This window comes from Rana temporaria, chromosome 7, assembly GCF_905171775.1.
Source record: "Rana temporaria chromosome 7, aRanTem1.1, whole genome shotgun sequence".
NCBI classification, from domain to species: Eukaryota; Metazoa; Chordata; class Amphibia; order Anura; family Ranidae; genus Rana; species Rana temporaria.
In genome coordinates, this window is record NC_053495.1 from 209,730,275 (window position 1) to 209,746,943 (window position 16,669).

A 16,669-nucleotide genomic window follows, 5' to 3' on the forward strand; every position below is an offset into this window, starting at 1 on the left:
TGAATTGTCGGCTCCCGGCAATTCAGTGAGAATTCATTCACAAAAAAAAAAAAGCCTGGGGGTCCCCCCAAATTCAATTACCAGGCCCTTCAGGTCTGGTATGGATATTAAGGGGAACCCCGCCGTCAATTTAAAAAAAAATGACAAGGGGTTCCCCTCAAATATCCATTCCAGACCCTTCAGGTCTGGTGTGGATTTTAAGGGGAACTCCACGCCATTTAAATGGCGTGGAGTTCCCCCAAAAATCCACACCAGACCCCTTATCCGAGCACGTAACCTGGCCGGCCGCAGAAAAGAGGGGGGGGACGAGAGAGCGCCCCCCCCTCCTGAACCGTAACAGGCCACATACCCTCAACATGGGGAGGATGTCCCCATGTTGATGGGGACAAGGGCCTCATCCCCACAACCCTTGCCCGGTGGTTGTGGGGGTCTGTGGGCGGGGGGGTTTATCGGAATCTGGAAGACCCCTTTAACAAAGGGGACCCCCAGATCCCGCCCCCCCTATGTAAATTGGTAATGGGGTACATTTCCACACACCCCATGATGTCTGCATCTGTGGAGATCCATTGCTTTGGCCGGGCCTCCAGGACGTCCCCCTCTGTCCCCCTTGACAGATATCTTAGATAGCTGATGGGTGGACGGGTGAGATGTAGTGTGGACGGGGAATACGACTCATTACATATATGCATTTCATGTGCTAGGGCGGTCTTTTGAAGGAGTGGCGCCTTTGTAGTGTCTGACTTGTGTAATGTGTGACGGCAGAGGTTGATGTGCAAACTGCTTGAATGTTCCTCTTGAGCTGAAACCTGAACTGTTGGGATCATTTTGTGTCCCACATGTGAGCTGTGAATTTGCTGTAAATTTCTTTTCTGCTTTTGTTTCAATAAACATCTTTGATTTAAAGAAAGATAGTCGCACACCAGATGTAGTGAGGAGGGAGCGGCTCCAGGTAGCATGTCCCAATAGGCCTACAAGCGGATTAGCGCAACCAGATTAAGGGGAGACGCCTGTTCTGTGCCAAGCAGCTCCCCACTGACACTGACACAGCCTTAGGTAACGCACACCCAGCAAATTCCAGGTTATATTGGTTTCCTCAGCTTGGTAAAAAAGAAATGAACACAACCTCTGCCGGTAAGAATAATGTCAAGTCTGGCCGTTTCAGACTTGTTAGCCACCACCGTGTTTTAACAGAAACACACACCACCCGCTATTGCAAGTTTGACCTTTAGGAAATGTCGGTATCACTTGCGGAGGTCGGGGCCGCAGGACCGCGACGGTGTCTGGCAGTAGCTCTTGTTGCTGAGCCACCTGAGTTTCTGGACAGATCTCTGTTTGATCCCATGGATAACCTAACTTTCTATCTTGTTTCTGCTGAACCTTGAACTCTTTGCTCCTCCCATGAACTTCCTGATTTAAGCCAAGTCTCTGCGCTTCCTGCTTGACAGATTATTGTGCTCTCTCCAGCCAGTATTTTGATCCTTGTGCTCCTGCTGCTTTCCGTATCTTCTTTACCACTCGTTACTGGCCTTTGATTTCCTCCTCAACTACAGGCATGTACTGGCCATCGGGACTACCGTGAGTTTTCCGGTGGGCCGATGGTTCAGTGGGCCGGTTTTTATGCAGAGTTTGGCAACAGTGGCAGCGTGGCAGCAAACAGCGGTCGGGGATTTAGGGAAGGTGGCCAGTGAGGAGGGCAGTTGGATGTGAGACCCCGGAAAGGGAGAAGAGCTCCACCCCCTCCCTGACCACAGAAGAGGCGAACAGGTGTAGGCGCGGCCACCCTGGCGCTCCCAGAACCTTGATTCCCCCACCTCCTCTCTGCTCCAAGAACAGTGCGGAGGACAGCCTGACTGGGGGCCGGGAGGAAGAGGACTGGTGGGAAGCGGAGGCTGCCATAGAGCCGCTGGAAGGAGCAGAGCAGTGAGAGCACCCCCCAAAACAAGTGGGAGACTCAGCACTGACGCTGCTGGTCATTAGGTACCCGGCATTCCACACATACCTTCCTGCGCACAGAGCCTGCAGTGAGGGAGAGCAGAGGAGGGACTCTCAGCCCCCCTCTGTCTCCCGCCCCCCCCCCCCTCTGTCTCTCAGTTCCCCCTGTCTCTTACCCAACTCTTCTCTCAGCCCCCTCCTTCTCAGCCCCCCCTGTCTTCAGCCCCCTGTCTTTCAGTTCCTTCTCTGCCTCTCAGCCCCTGTCTCTTAGTCCCCCCCCTCTGTCTCTCAGCCCCTCTCTGGCTCTGAGCCCCTCTCTGTCTCTAAGCCCCTCTGTCTCTCAGCCCCCCTGTCTCTAAGCCCCCCTTTGTCTCTCAGCCCCCTTCTCTGTCTCTCTGTCTTTCAGCCCCCCTCTGTCTCTCCACCCCACCTCTCTTTCACTCACTCCCCCTCTCTTATACCCACCCACTTTTGTTTGATCCCTACCTGCTATATCTGCTACTGGACCCCGGCTTGCTCACCTCCTAGTGGGGGATCCTGTGGACCACAACCTGGTACTAATACGCAGCAAAACCTATCCCCACCATCAGGAGCTCTGGTGATCATCAGTTAATGCTTAGACTCCGCACCAATACACATCCTGAGCCTGTTTTTTTTATACCAGAGCCACGCTTTACACATGATCCATAATTCCTGCTGTGATGGAGTTACCTTTATAAAATAGTGTTTATATTAATGTATAGGAAAATGAAAATCAGTTAGACACACAGACGTCACATGTGATGGGAGTACACAGGAGAAACGAGGAGGACACAGACGTCACATGTGATGGGAGTACACAGGAGATACGAGGAGGACACAGACGTCACATGTGATGGAGTACACAGGAGATACGAGGAGGACACAGACGTCACATGTGATGGAGTACACAGGAGATACGAGGAGGACACAGACGTCACATGATGGAGTACACAGGAGAACGAGGAGGACACAGACGTCACATGTGATGGAGTACACAGGAGAAACAAGGAGGACACAGACGTCACATGTGATGGAGTACACAGGAGATACGAGGAGGACACAGACGTCACATGTGATGGAGTACACAGGAGAAACGAGGAGGACACAGACGTCACATGTGATGGGAGTACACAGGAGAAACGAGGAGGACACAGACGTCACATGTGATGGGAGTACACAGGAGAAACCAGGAGGACACAGACGTCACATGTGATGGAGTACACAGGAGATAAGAGGAGGACACAGACGTCACACATGATGGAGTACACAGGAGATACGAGGAGGACACAGACGTCACATGTGATGGGAGTACACAGGAGAAACGAGGAGGACACAGACGTCACATGTGATGGAGTACACAGGAGATACGAGGAGGACACAGACGTCACATGTGATGGAGTACACAGGAGAAATGAGGAGGACACAGACGTCACATGTGATGGGAGTACACAGGAGGTATGAGGAGGACACAGACGTCACATGTGATGGAGTACACAGGAGATACGAGGAGGACACAGACGTCACATGTGATGGGAGTACACAGGAGATAAGAGGAGGACACAGACGTCACACGTGATGGAGTACACAGGAGATATGAGGAGGACACAGACGTCACATGTGATGGGAGTACACAGGAGAAACGAGGAGGACACAGACGTCACATGTGATGGGAGTACACAGGAGATACAAGGAGGACACAGACGTCACATGTGATGGAGTACACAGGAGATACGAGGAGGACACAGACGTCACATGTGATGGAGTACACAGGAGAAACGAGGAGGACACAGACGTCACATGGGATGGAGTACACAGAAGGTACGAGGAGGACACAGACGTCACATGATGAAGTACACAGGAGAATGAGGAGGACACAGACGTCACATGTGATGGGAGTACACAGGAGGTACGAGGAGGACACAGACGTCACATGTGATGGAGTACACAGGAGATACGAGGAGGACACAGACGTCACATGTGATGGAGTACACAGGAGATAAGAGGAGGACACAGTGACATTTCTGGAGAATCAGTGGATTTGCACATTAGCTCATCGATAATAACTTCACACGAAGAACAATTTATAAATGTTTATTGAAAAATATTCAGAAAACATTTTCTTTACTCTGAAGTCAGATATCCAACAAATAGGTTGGTGGCTGGGAAAGGGTTACTTTTCTATCAGGTCCTCTTCTCATCTCTTCATCTGCCGCCTGTGGAGGGTCTGGACTTCCTTCATGAGACGCAGGCAGAGCTCATCCTGGTACGGCAGCGCCACACACTGTACAGACAGCGGCAAACGCAACCCCGTCCGCCACCGCCTGCAGAGACACAGAAGGCTAAACCTTTCATCTGAATTATAATTGCTACATTTGTAAATTCCAAAAGCCAATATAAAGGAATAGTAGAGATAAAAAAAAAGCACTCGTGGATTTACCCAATTTTGCTTTTTTTGTACAATTGTCCTTTAAGGGGCGTGACAAGGGGTGTGTCCTATGCCTACATACTTTTTGCTGATAGGTGTTCCTAATTCCCATCTCAAAAGGTTGGGAGGTATGACCCCCCCCCACTTCTCCTCCATAACTGCTCCCCTCTTCTCATGGGCCAGATCAGAAAGAATGGCGTAACTTTCGGCGGGCGTAGCGCATCTCATATACGCCACGCCCGCCGTAACTTAGAGAGGCGAGTACCGTATTCAGAAAGAACTTGCGCCCTAAATTACGGCGCGTAGCGTAAATGGGCCGGCGTAAGCCCGCCTAATTCAAATTATCAAGGCAGTGGGCGTGTTGTATTACAATGAGCTGTGACCCCATGTAAATGAGGGGCCGAACGAACGGCGCATGCGCCGTCTCGTGGACGTATCCCAGTGCGCATGCTCAAAATCACGTCGGCTAGAATGCCCAAGATACGTCGAACACTGCCTACGACGTAAACGTAACTTACGCACAGCCCTATTCAGGTACGACTTACGTAAACGACGTAAATTTCGACGGTCGTTCCGACGTCCATACCTTAACATGACTTACCCCTGCTTTATGAGGGGTAAAGTTACGGTCGTTACGCCTTACGTAAACAGCGTATATTAATACGCCGGGCGCAAGTACGTTCCTGAATTCGGCGTATCTAGGTCATTTGCATATTAATAATGGGAGCGCCGAATGCGTCCAGCGTAACTATGCGCCCGCGATACGCCGGCGTAGGCAAGTTACGTCGGACGGCTGAAGCCATGTTTTTTGAACGTATCTTGCTTTGTGAATCGGCGCAAAGATGCGACGGCGCACATTTGAAATTACGGCGGCGTATCTGCGGATCTCCTCTCCATAACTCCTCCTCTCTTCTACCTCACTCCTCGGGATACACCAAAGATTTCACATATAGGAGGAGGAGAGGCCACAGCCTGGAGATATGGGGTCAGCAGTCCTACTGGGGTACAGGTCGTCCCCATGCGCCTCCCCCCCACTGTATCCCACAATATAATTATATATGGACTATAGGAATGTACAGGAGTCCCTCCCGCCTTGTATTATCAGATCCACTCACCTTTCTGAAGAGTTTGTCCCAGAGATCGTTGTTATATCCCTTGTAATGTCTCAGGGCCTCCTCGTCTTCTTCCGTGACGGAACCCACCGGAACCACCCCAGCCGGGAACTGGAGCAAATTGTACAGCATGGTGTACGAGCAACTCACTGAGGAGGACATAGGAGGAGATTATTACCATCACAAAGATCCAAAGTGTCCCGGATTTCAAGGGATTGTCCCTGATTTTCAAGGGATTGTCCCTGATTTTTCAAGGGATTGTCCCTGATTTCAACTTAGGGATTGTCCCTGATTTGTCCCACTTTCCTCCTCATTTGTCCCCTAGTTTGGTCTGATCTATATAGATGTATATAAAATGCACTTTTTTTCTTTAAAAAGTGTTTCCCAGCGCTAAACCTTACATCCAAATTCTAAATTGTTGCATTTATAAGCCCAGTATAAAGGAATAGTAGTGGTAAAAAAAAATAAAAAAAAAGTGCTTGTGGGTCTAACTAATCTTCAAAAAATTAAAAATCTCCTTTAACGGGGCGTGGCGGGGGGGGTGTCCTAATCCTACATACTTTTGTCAATAGGTGTCCCTCGTTCCCATCTCAAAAAAGTTGGGAGGTTTACATACATGTTACATACAGGACCAGATATCATATCTCTGCCCACTGGGAGGCGCTGTATGGTGGGGGAAGGGAACAATAAATAGTTATTATCATTCAGGAGAATAATCCACTGAAACGGAATGGCCCGTGACACCCAGAGACTTTTGAAGGATGTGGGGTACTCCTGTGCCAGCTTCACTAATGGCTCTTGGGTCTAGGGTCATCCTATGTCCCTTTTGGGCATAGGATGACTGAGAACTGATATCTCGGATTACATGAGATGGACATTAATGATGGTTCATGTTATGCAGGTCATCTTAGAATATTACAAGTTGTTCCGTTATGAACAGGTCAATAGACTGTTGAGGTGTTAATTGAATCAGGCTCCTAAAATATTCCATTGTCCATTGTCCATTATGCAAATACTGTTTTGTGTCTATTGTACTAATTAAGTCTGTAAAGGTCAGATGTCTAACTTTGAGGAGTTAATTGAGTCTGGCTTCTGAAAGACCTTTCATTGTGGATGCTAATGACACTGTATGGTGTGAATAGCTTATTGTCGGAGACAGAACGTCTGACATAGGAATGTGTATTATGCAGGTGAATAGCTTATTGTCGGAGTCAGGACATCTGGGGGATAATTAACTCACCTGAATGTCATTATCTAAAAGAAATGTGCATGAAGCCCCCATTGTGTGATGTTGGGGTGGAGAGTTTCATTGTCCCTGTAACCTGCTTTTTGGTTGTGAACTGTATAAAAACCTGAGTTTTACCATTAAACAATTCATTCATTTTGGAACCAGTAACAGAGCTGTGTGTTGTCTCGTTATTCTGGGAAATGAAATGGTTCTGTCGGCTGGATTGTCGGATAAGCAGGGCGATGTAATGGAATATCGTAAACGGTGGTGACCGTTACACCCACCAACCTCCAGAATAAGAACAATCGTAATTCATCATCACAACACAATATGACATAACATAAATACAACACAACATGACACAATACAAATACAACACAACACATCAAAACACACAACATGACACAACACAATACAACGCGACACAACATGGCAGAACATGGCGCTGCACTGGTACACTCGGCCACAATGCCATGTTAAGTCACTAATGACATCATAGAATAGAAATTCTACCTAACAGCTTCCCCGCATAACCGACATTGAAGGCTGGGCCTAACATCGGGGCGAGGATAACATCCAGATCCAACTTCCTCCATTCACTGATAAACTCGGCCTGATATTCCTGGAGAGGACAAGACAAACATATCATCACAACATCTGATCAACGTCAGGAGGGCCGACACTCGGCACAAGAGCTGACACTCAGTATGAGAACAAATGACGTTATATTTACCTCCACTTGCTTTCTGATGCATCCAATGTTCATGTACAGACCTGAGAAAAAAACAAATCTATACATCACCAACACAGGAGACCATAATAGTGTATTTGTGACTGAGGGGGGAGGGGCCATTAGAGTGTAAGCTCCTCTGGTATAGAGGACTAATGTGACTGGCTCAGTGATCTCTGTACAGTGCTTCAGTATATGTCAGAGACATTCAGTACAACGGAGATGGTTTTGGCGACTCACCTGGCACCATGCAGACGCAAGCACCACCCTGGAGATCCTCGGAAACTGGAAAATTAATGGAAGATTGTTGAGTGGAATCTGTAATGTGGCTGAAGAAGAAGTGACGTGTTTGATCATTTTAGCTAACCATTGTAAAGACTGACCATGCCGACCTTTTCTACCTTCTCCTGTAATCTTTACTTCTATCTGTAGGACTCGTTACAGTCCCGTGTATGAATGGTTTCTCCAATTACAGTTCCCACATTTTCCCAGATGTGTGCCACGGCAGGCAAGACTCTCACCAGTGTGCCACGGCAGGCAAGACTCTCACCGGTGTGCCATGGCAGGGAAGACTCTCACCGGTGTGCCATGGCAGAGAAGACTCTCACCAGTGTGCCATGGCAGGGAAGACTCTCACCAGTGTGCCATCTTAGGGAAGACTCTCGCCAGTGTGCCATCTTAGGGAAGGACTCTCGCCAGTGTGCCATGGCAGAGAAGACTCACACCAGTGTGCCATGGCAGGGAAGACTCTCACCAGTGTTGCCATCTTAGGGAAGGACTCTCGCCAGTGTGCCATCTCAGGGAAGACTCTTGCCAGTGTGCCATGACAGGGAAGACTCTCACCGGTGTGTCATGGCAGGGAAGACTCTCACCGGCTGCAGCTCTTTGGAGAAATGTGGATCGAGCTGTATGGCACCAGAAGCCGATCTTAGACATGAAGTCTTCTCTGCCATGCCAGCGCGAGGGCCAAAATAATCTATCCTAAAAGTACTGAAGGAACCACCAACAAAAAATCATACAGAGGGTGCCATCAGCAGATCTGATCTGTGTAAGTGTATGGATGCTCACTATTGGACGAAGAATGAAGGACAGGGTCCTCTTCACTGCTCCTGGAATCTTGCACATAAGAAACGTGTCCTGAAGATGTGAGTCCAACAAGTCGTCTTTACTGGCGGGAGGAAAAAATTGACAAAAGTTGAGTGTGTAACCTACCACAGAAACTAATTAATTCAACGTGACTTTACCTGACCCAATGATATACAGCCTAACCACCCCCATACCCAGAACACTACAAAATATCCAACCTACCCAACACAATATCCAACACAACATCCCACCCACCAAAACATCCAACCCACCCACCACAATACCCACCACAATCTCCAACACAACATCCAACCTACCCACCACAAAACATGCATCCTACCCACCTCAATTACCAACACAACATCCAACCTACCCACCACAATACCCACAGAACATCCAAACTACCCACAAGATCCAACCCACCACAACATTCAACCTACCCACCACAAAATAGCCAACCTACCCACCAAAACATCCAACATACCCACCCCAAAACCCAACACAACATCCAACCTACACAGCGCAAAACCCAAAACAACATCCAACCCATACAACACAACATCCAATCCACTCACCACAATACCGAACACAACATCCAACCTATCCACCAGAACATCCAAACTACCCACCACAATACCCAACACCAAGCCTACCCACCATAAAACCCAACACAACATTCAACCTACCCAACACATTATCTAACCTACCTAACATCCAACATACCCACCACAAAACCCAACCCAACATCCAACCCCACCCACCACGACATTCAATCCAACATCCAGCCCACCCACCACAGCATCAACCCACCCACCACAAAACCCAACACAACATTCAACCTACCCACACAATACCCAACACAAACATCCAACCTAGCCACCACAAAACCCAACACAACATTTAACCTATCCATCACAATATCCAAGACAACATCCAACCTACCCAACATCCATCCTACCTAACATCCAACCTAGCCCACTACAAAACTCAACACAACATCCAACCCAGCACCACAAAACCCAACATCCAACTGACAAACCACAACAATCAACCCAACATCCAACCCACCCACCCACCACAACATCCAACCCACCACAATACAAGGCGTAACACGCATTACTGGGATAAAAAGAAGCAACCTGGCCACCACAGCCACTCACACGACCAACATACGTAAACCCATACCCCCCCCATACCCAACACCCAACCTACCCACCATAAAACCCAACATCCAACCCACCTACCACAAAACCCAACATAACATCCAACCTACCCACCACAAAACCCAACAAAACATCCAACCTACTTACCACAATACCCAACAGAACATCCAAGCTACCCGCTACAATACTCAACCCAACACAACATCCAAACTACCCACCACAATACCCAACACCCAGCACAATACCCAACACCAAGCCTACCCACCATAAAACCCTACACAACATCCAACCCACCCACCACAAAACCTAACAACACCCAACCCACCCACCACAAAACCCAACACAACATCCAAACCTATCCACCACAATATCAAGACAACATTCAACCTACCCACCCATAATACCCCAACACAACATCCAAACAACCCAACACCCATCCTACCCAATATCCAACCTACCCACCACAAAACCCAACACAACATCCAACCCAGCCACCACAAAACCCAACATCCAACCCACAAACCACAACACTCAACTCCAACATCCATCCCCACCCACCACAACATCCAACCCACCCACCACACTACAAGGTATAACACACATCACTGGGACCAAAAGAAGCAACCTGGTCACCACAGCCACTCACACAACCAACACACGGTAACCCCCCCACTTCTCTAAAAAATTGTCAAGTAAATGAGAGGAGACTCCTGAATGTTTGCTAACCCCTTGCACCAGTTTTTATAAATCTACACCATTGTCTCCCAGAGTCATAATTCGGCTATTCTTTGGTAACAGTATTTCTTCTGTTGTGTTGGAAATTATAACGTCTGCTCCCTGGAAAGGTCACATGGCTTCTCCATATCTCTTCATATCATTGTATCTCATCAAGATCAGCATAGATTTGGTTGGCAGACATTCCACAATCAGCTGACACAATAGAAGCCATGTAAGAACAAATGTCTACAGAACTCCCAACGCAGATCAACCAGCCAGCTCTGTATAGGATTCATCCATACAATATAATGGCAGGATTCAGTGTATTCAAAACAGTCGGTGTATGAGTACAATGTAGGACAAATTAAATAAGTTAATACAGAGTAGACCTATAAAGGACCTATAGAAATGTTGCACAACCTCGCAGTAGCAAATAACAATACAAATTCTATCAAATGCCCCTTTTCAACATGACACCCCAACCCTCCCATTCCTTCCAGCACAGTCGATTAGCAGCAGATGACTTCTGATTGGTTGCTATGGGTTATGGCACCATATAACGTAGAACCTACAATTTATCTGCCAACGTTCTGCCTCCATCTCGAGCAATACCTTCACGAACAAATCCAATAAATCATGCACTCGTGGTACTTTGAAGGGGATCAGCTGAGGAGACAATACAAGTGTTGTGTTGGTATCTGTGCATGGCTGTGTCTTTATGTTGTGTGGACTCTACATAACATCAGCTCAGCGCTCAATGTGCTATTCCTTTAACCTCCCACTGATACCCCCCACCAGAATATAACATATGAACCACTTCCCCTGGATATGGAGAGACCTTCTACCATACATGACCCCACAAACCCAAAGTTGACCACTCACCGTGTGTCGGCCTCCTCTAGAAGCTTCTTTGTCTCCAGCAGAATACGCCTCATACTGGGGTTTGGCTGAAAGAATCCGTCTTCCTCATAATATCCGATACGGAGAGGCTTATTACCGGAAAACTTCTACAAAGGCAAGTGTGGTCAATGTACTGGTCAGTGAATACAGAGAAAAGTCTATCCTCTGCACTATCACCCTCCCAATCCATGGAGAGATATAAGATCCATTGTCACCCTTTACTGATTAGTCAAAACAGCTTAGTGCAATACAACACACCTGTAGATTAGGCCTCCTTACCTCCTCATTGAAGTAGATGGGGGAACATTTGGGTCAAGTCGGAACAACTCATCACACAGCAGAGCTCTCATAGCCAGAACCAGACCGTCCACATCTTGTGCCATTGGACCAATGCACGTAGACACTGAAATGTGGAAACAGAGTTAATGTAATTCCCACAAACACCCCAAACGTACCCTAATAACACCCCAAGTGTGCCCTAAACACACAATCCAAATACACCCCAAATGTGGCCCTCATCAGACACCCTAAATGTGCCCTAAACACACACTCAAAATACACCCAAATTTACCTGTGAGGGAAATTCACCTTAGACCACACTCAGGGTCAAGAAGTTTTCTTTATTTGACTCGTACGAGGAGACAAGTTACAAACAAAAGACAGATATTTGCCATTGGTTCTGCTCTCTATGACCCGTGCAAAAGGGCAGCATACATAGAGTTCAGGCTTATAAGCTACTATTTGACTTGTCTGTCTAGCAATTGTAAAACTTGCATTTATAGACCTTTACAAGCCGTATCTTAGCCATCTCTTCTAGATTTGATTGGTGCTAAGATCTACATCAGGGATATGCAATTAGTGGACCTTCAGCTGTTGCCAAACTACAAGTCCCATGAGGCATAGCGAGACTCTGACAGCATCAAGCATGACACCCAGAGGCAGAGGCATGATAGGACTTGTAGTTTGGCAAACAGCTGGAGGTCCGCTGATTGCATATCCCTGATCTACATCAATGTAACTAACCGTAAATCTGACACCTGTCCTACAACCAGACAAACGTATCATTCCCCAGAATTTCTAATGTTCATTAAAGTGATTTATAACTGGTTTTGTCCAATTAAAAACACCTGTGTAGAGATAGTATGGCACCCAACTGTGTTAAATCAAACCCTCCTCGTCCTGATAAGACTCCACCAACTTCACGGATAACAGATTTACGACTTTGGGAGAATGAGCTTTCAATACACCCCACTTATGTGTTATGTATTATTATATAATCCTATATGTAGGATATTTAAGTCTTGGAGGGGACCACCTGTTGTCATTCCATCCACACATGGGCGGACACCACTAATACTAGAAAAGAAGGTGGGTTAGATTCCATTCCATATTCAAACAGGGCGATATGATTATGATATCATTGGCTCACCTGAGTTGATTGGTGACGGCTTTAAACCCAACAATTCCACAGAAGCTGGACGGCAAACGGATGCTGCCACCAATATCTGTTCCAATTCCTAGGATGGAGCCCCCACCTCCAATCAGGGCCCCCTCCCCTCCTGTGGAAGCCTGCACAGGCTTTGGCTTTGTTGTGGGGGTTCCGGCTATACCCATAGGTGGGGTTACTGGTCTCAATGCTGGCAAACAATGAAAAAGATGAATTATTTGTAAACCAATGGATGGTGAGATGTGATTGGTGTCTATGGTTCCTGAGCTCTGCCTCACCCAAATCAGGCTCTGCGGCACGTTGGTCTTGGCAAACACAATGGCTCCTTGTTTCTTCAAGACTTTAACTACGACACTGTCCTCCTCCTCCAGAGCATCCAGATACTGAAACCAGGCCACATGTGGAGGGGTGACCTGAAAACCCCAAAGGAGAAATGTGAGGACTCCCGATCCCAGGTGAAAATCCCACAGAGGACTCATACAACCCCCAATCCAGGTCAAAATCCCACAGAGGACTCATAGGACCCCCCAATCCCAGGTGAAAATCCCACAGAGGACTCATAGGACCCCAGATACAATTTAAAGGAGTTTTTTCTTAATGCATCCATGGCCACAGAGAACAGTTTGGATCCAGGTTAAAATCCCACGATACTGTTAGGACCCCCGATTCCAGGTGGAATCCCCAGAGGATGGTTAGGATCCCCAATCCCAGGTGAAAATCCACAGAGGATGGTTAAAACCACCCATCCAGGACAGCCCGTTCAGGTTAATAAATAAATGGGAAATTTTATAGACCCCTCACCATAAAAAATTGGTGCGTCTGTTCCTGGAACTCTTCCTACCAAAACAAAGTCCTTCCTTTCAGAGCTAACACTATAAACACAGGCATGCTTTTGTATCACACTATAAGAAAATAATGTAGGAAGATATGATTGTATGCCAATATAATTACCTGGTAGCCAACTTGCTCCTTTATGGATACCGGGACCCCGTACAGAGGGCCCCTCTCCTCTCTCTCCTGCAATTTCTTGATCTGAGTTTCACAGTCGGACATGAAGACAGTCACACAGTTCAGATCACTGTGTACTTCAAGTGCCTGTTGGGGAATATGATAAACATTATTGACCATGTCTAGTGTAGTGGTGTCCCTGCTTACCCACCTTGCTCATTATTGGGTGTGGGGTCCCTTTAAGTCCTTTTCCTATAATCCCCAGGATTCCTAGACACACTCAGTGTTTCCTGCCTTGCTCAGAGACACCATGCCTGATGGGACAGCAGTCACTGGGCACTAAGAGGTTACCAGGTGTTTGGGGTCCTTCTTGTTGCTCCTAGAATGAGAACCACTTCATATTAAGTCCAGTCACTGTGGGGGGTCCTGCGTTTCCTGGCCTCAGAATACTTCCTTTCTAGCCTGTCCGGAGATCCCCATGGGTGGAGTCTGTCCGAAGATCCCCATGGTTGGAGTCTGTCCGGAGATCCCCATGGGTGGAGTCTGTCCAAAGATCCCCATGGGTGGAGTCTGTCCGGAGATCCCCATAAGTGGTGTCTGTTCAGGGATCCCCATGGGTGGAGTCTGTCCAGAGATCCCCATGTGTGGAGTCTGTCCGGAGATTCTCATGGGTGGAGTCTGTCTGAAGATCCCCATGGGTGGAGTCTGTCTGCAGATTCCCATGGGCAGAGCTCTTCCTGGACCCCTGTGGTTGACCCCCTGGTCTACCATTACTGTTAGGACCCTTGATTCCAGGTGAAAATCCCACAGAGGACTGTTAGGACACCCGATTCCAGATGAAAATTCCATAGAGGTCAACCACAGGGGTCCAGGATAGGCTCCACCCATGGGAATCTGCAGACAGGCTCCACCCATGGGGATCGCTAGACAGACTACACCCATTAAGGATCTCTGGACAGACTCCACCCATGGGGATATAGATAGCATTCTTTTGAAAGAAATGTCACCCCCTGGATGACGCACATGGCTGTCTTTGCACAAGACTGTACTGTGCTGTTTATTACTAAGGAATTCCTCATATAAGCTGTTATTTTGTACTGTGCTACCTGCTAGTGACCCCTCTAGGCAGCCCTGTACTACAATGATGTCACTGTCTGTTATACTTTGTCTTATGCTTTATGCATAGCCTTGTAAGGAACTGCTTCCATCTACTGTCTGCATTTGTAAAAGGCTGGCAATTAGTAGTTATCTTTAGTTGTTTATAGACAGGTACTTCCTGTCCCTGCTAGCTGGATCATAAACCCCTATTGGAAGACTGTGATATCTTATAAAGAGGACTTTCCACAATGCAGAGACATAATTGGACATCCAGACCAGAAGCTGAGACTATTAGTCAAGTGTTCCTGTGTTCTGTTCAGTTCAACTGTTGCCGCTTCTGTGTGTATCTGAAGTCTGGTGATAGAGGGTCTCTGGCGTATTGTCGTATTGTTATTCTTCATGTGCACAGTGCCAGATAGCCAGGTCTGTGCTACTGATTAGTGTAGTGGTCACCAGTTAGTATATTAGTTAGGTTGTGACAGACCTACCTGGGACAGAGGCTTTTGGAGGGGACTGAATGCTAGCCTCTTGCCTACCGATCATGGGCCCTGGCATTTGGGGGAACGGTGCTCTTTGTGAGCTGTATGCCTGGCACCCTTGAGGTGGTGTTGTTACAATACTTTGACTCAGGTCCATGTCCCCCCCCCCCCCCCAAGACACACAGACTATAGGAACCTGTATATGCCATATTAGAAAGAGTGACTGATCATAATGTTGGGACACATATGTTAGAAGATGCTAAGTCAACTCCATCCACCTGTCTGTCTGTTGTCTGCCATAATGTAAATGAGTTCTAGTATGTCTTCTAAGAGTCTTTCACCCACTGTTGTTTGTGCTAATTAACCCTGCAAATGTATGAAGGATTTCTGTGTTGATATGTATGATAATGTATATTGTAGTTAGGGAGTCACACGGCTGCTTTAAGGGATAAGTTAATTAGTCTCATGTTTAATTTTATGTTTCTGTTACAGGTGTATTGTTAGAGTAATATCAGCAGGAGGGAGGAACCTCCTCTTTAACTGTATATAAGACTTGTATTCTTGTTCTAATAAAGAGTTCATGTTCAACAACCAAACGAGTATCGTCTTGTTTTGTGCTTGTTAGTGGTTGGAAAATCTATATCTAGATTCAGACTGGGAGGAAGCGGTATATGACGAAAGCACTCAAGCTGAGTGTTGGGATGTTTCGTTACATAGGTGAACCTCTTTATTATTATAGAGTTATAGGCCCTCGTGTTTTCACCTCAGTGAACTGGTATCTTCTGGTCTGGGATTCTCTAGACTCAGTAACCAACATAGGTTAGGGTCCAGGTTAGGCATCTGATGGCCCATAGACAGCTAGGAACCAGCATAGGGTAGGGTCAGGTTAGGCATCTGATGGCCCTAGACAGCTAGGAACCAGCATAGGGTAGGGTCAGGTTTAGGCATCTGATTGGCCCATAGACAGCTAGGAACCAGCATAGGGTAGGGTCAGGTAGGCATCTGATGGCCCATAGACAGCTAGGAACCAGCATAGGGTAGGGTCAGGTTAGGCATCGATGGCCCATAAGACAGCTAGGATTACAAGACATATCAGACAACAGTTGGGGACAGAGCAGTAGAGTAGCTAGGCTGACATTGAGTTCCAGAGTCATACCATTGACATGGTTCGTCACAAGCTGCATTCTTGGCAGATCGGTGCCGGATGGAAGATCTCCAAATTCGCAACTGATCCTGTATTTAGGTTTTCAGAAACCAAAATGGGAGGCCACACCTATGATATTCCCTAGGGGCCCAACAACTGGACTAGCTGGAGGTATCTCTGCCAAATGACTGGATGTACCCAAGTAAATGTGTGCGACTCCCCTGGGACACTTGTTGGGT

The 16,669-nt window shown here is 47.3% G+C and overlaps 1 pseudogene; it reads right to left on the reverse strand.

The window, feature by feature from the left end:
• Positions 1-7,465: 7,465 nt before the first annotated feature.
• Positions 7,466-14,624, reverse strand: LOC120946269 (annotated as a pseudogene).
• Between the last annotated feature and the right edge of the window lie 2,045 nt (positions 14,625-16,669).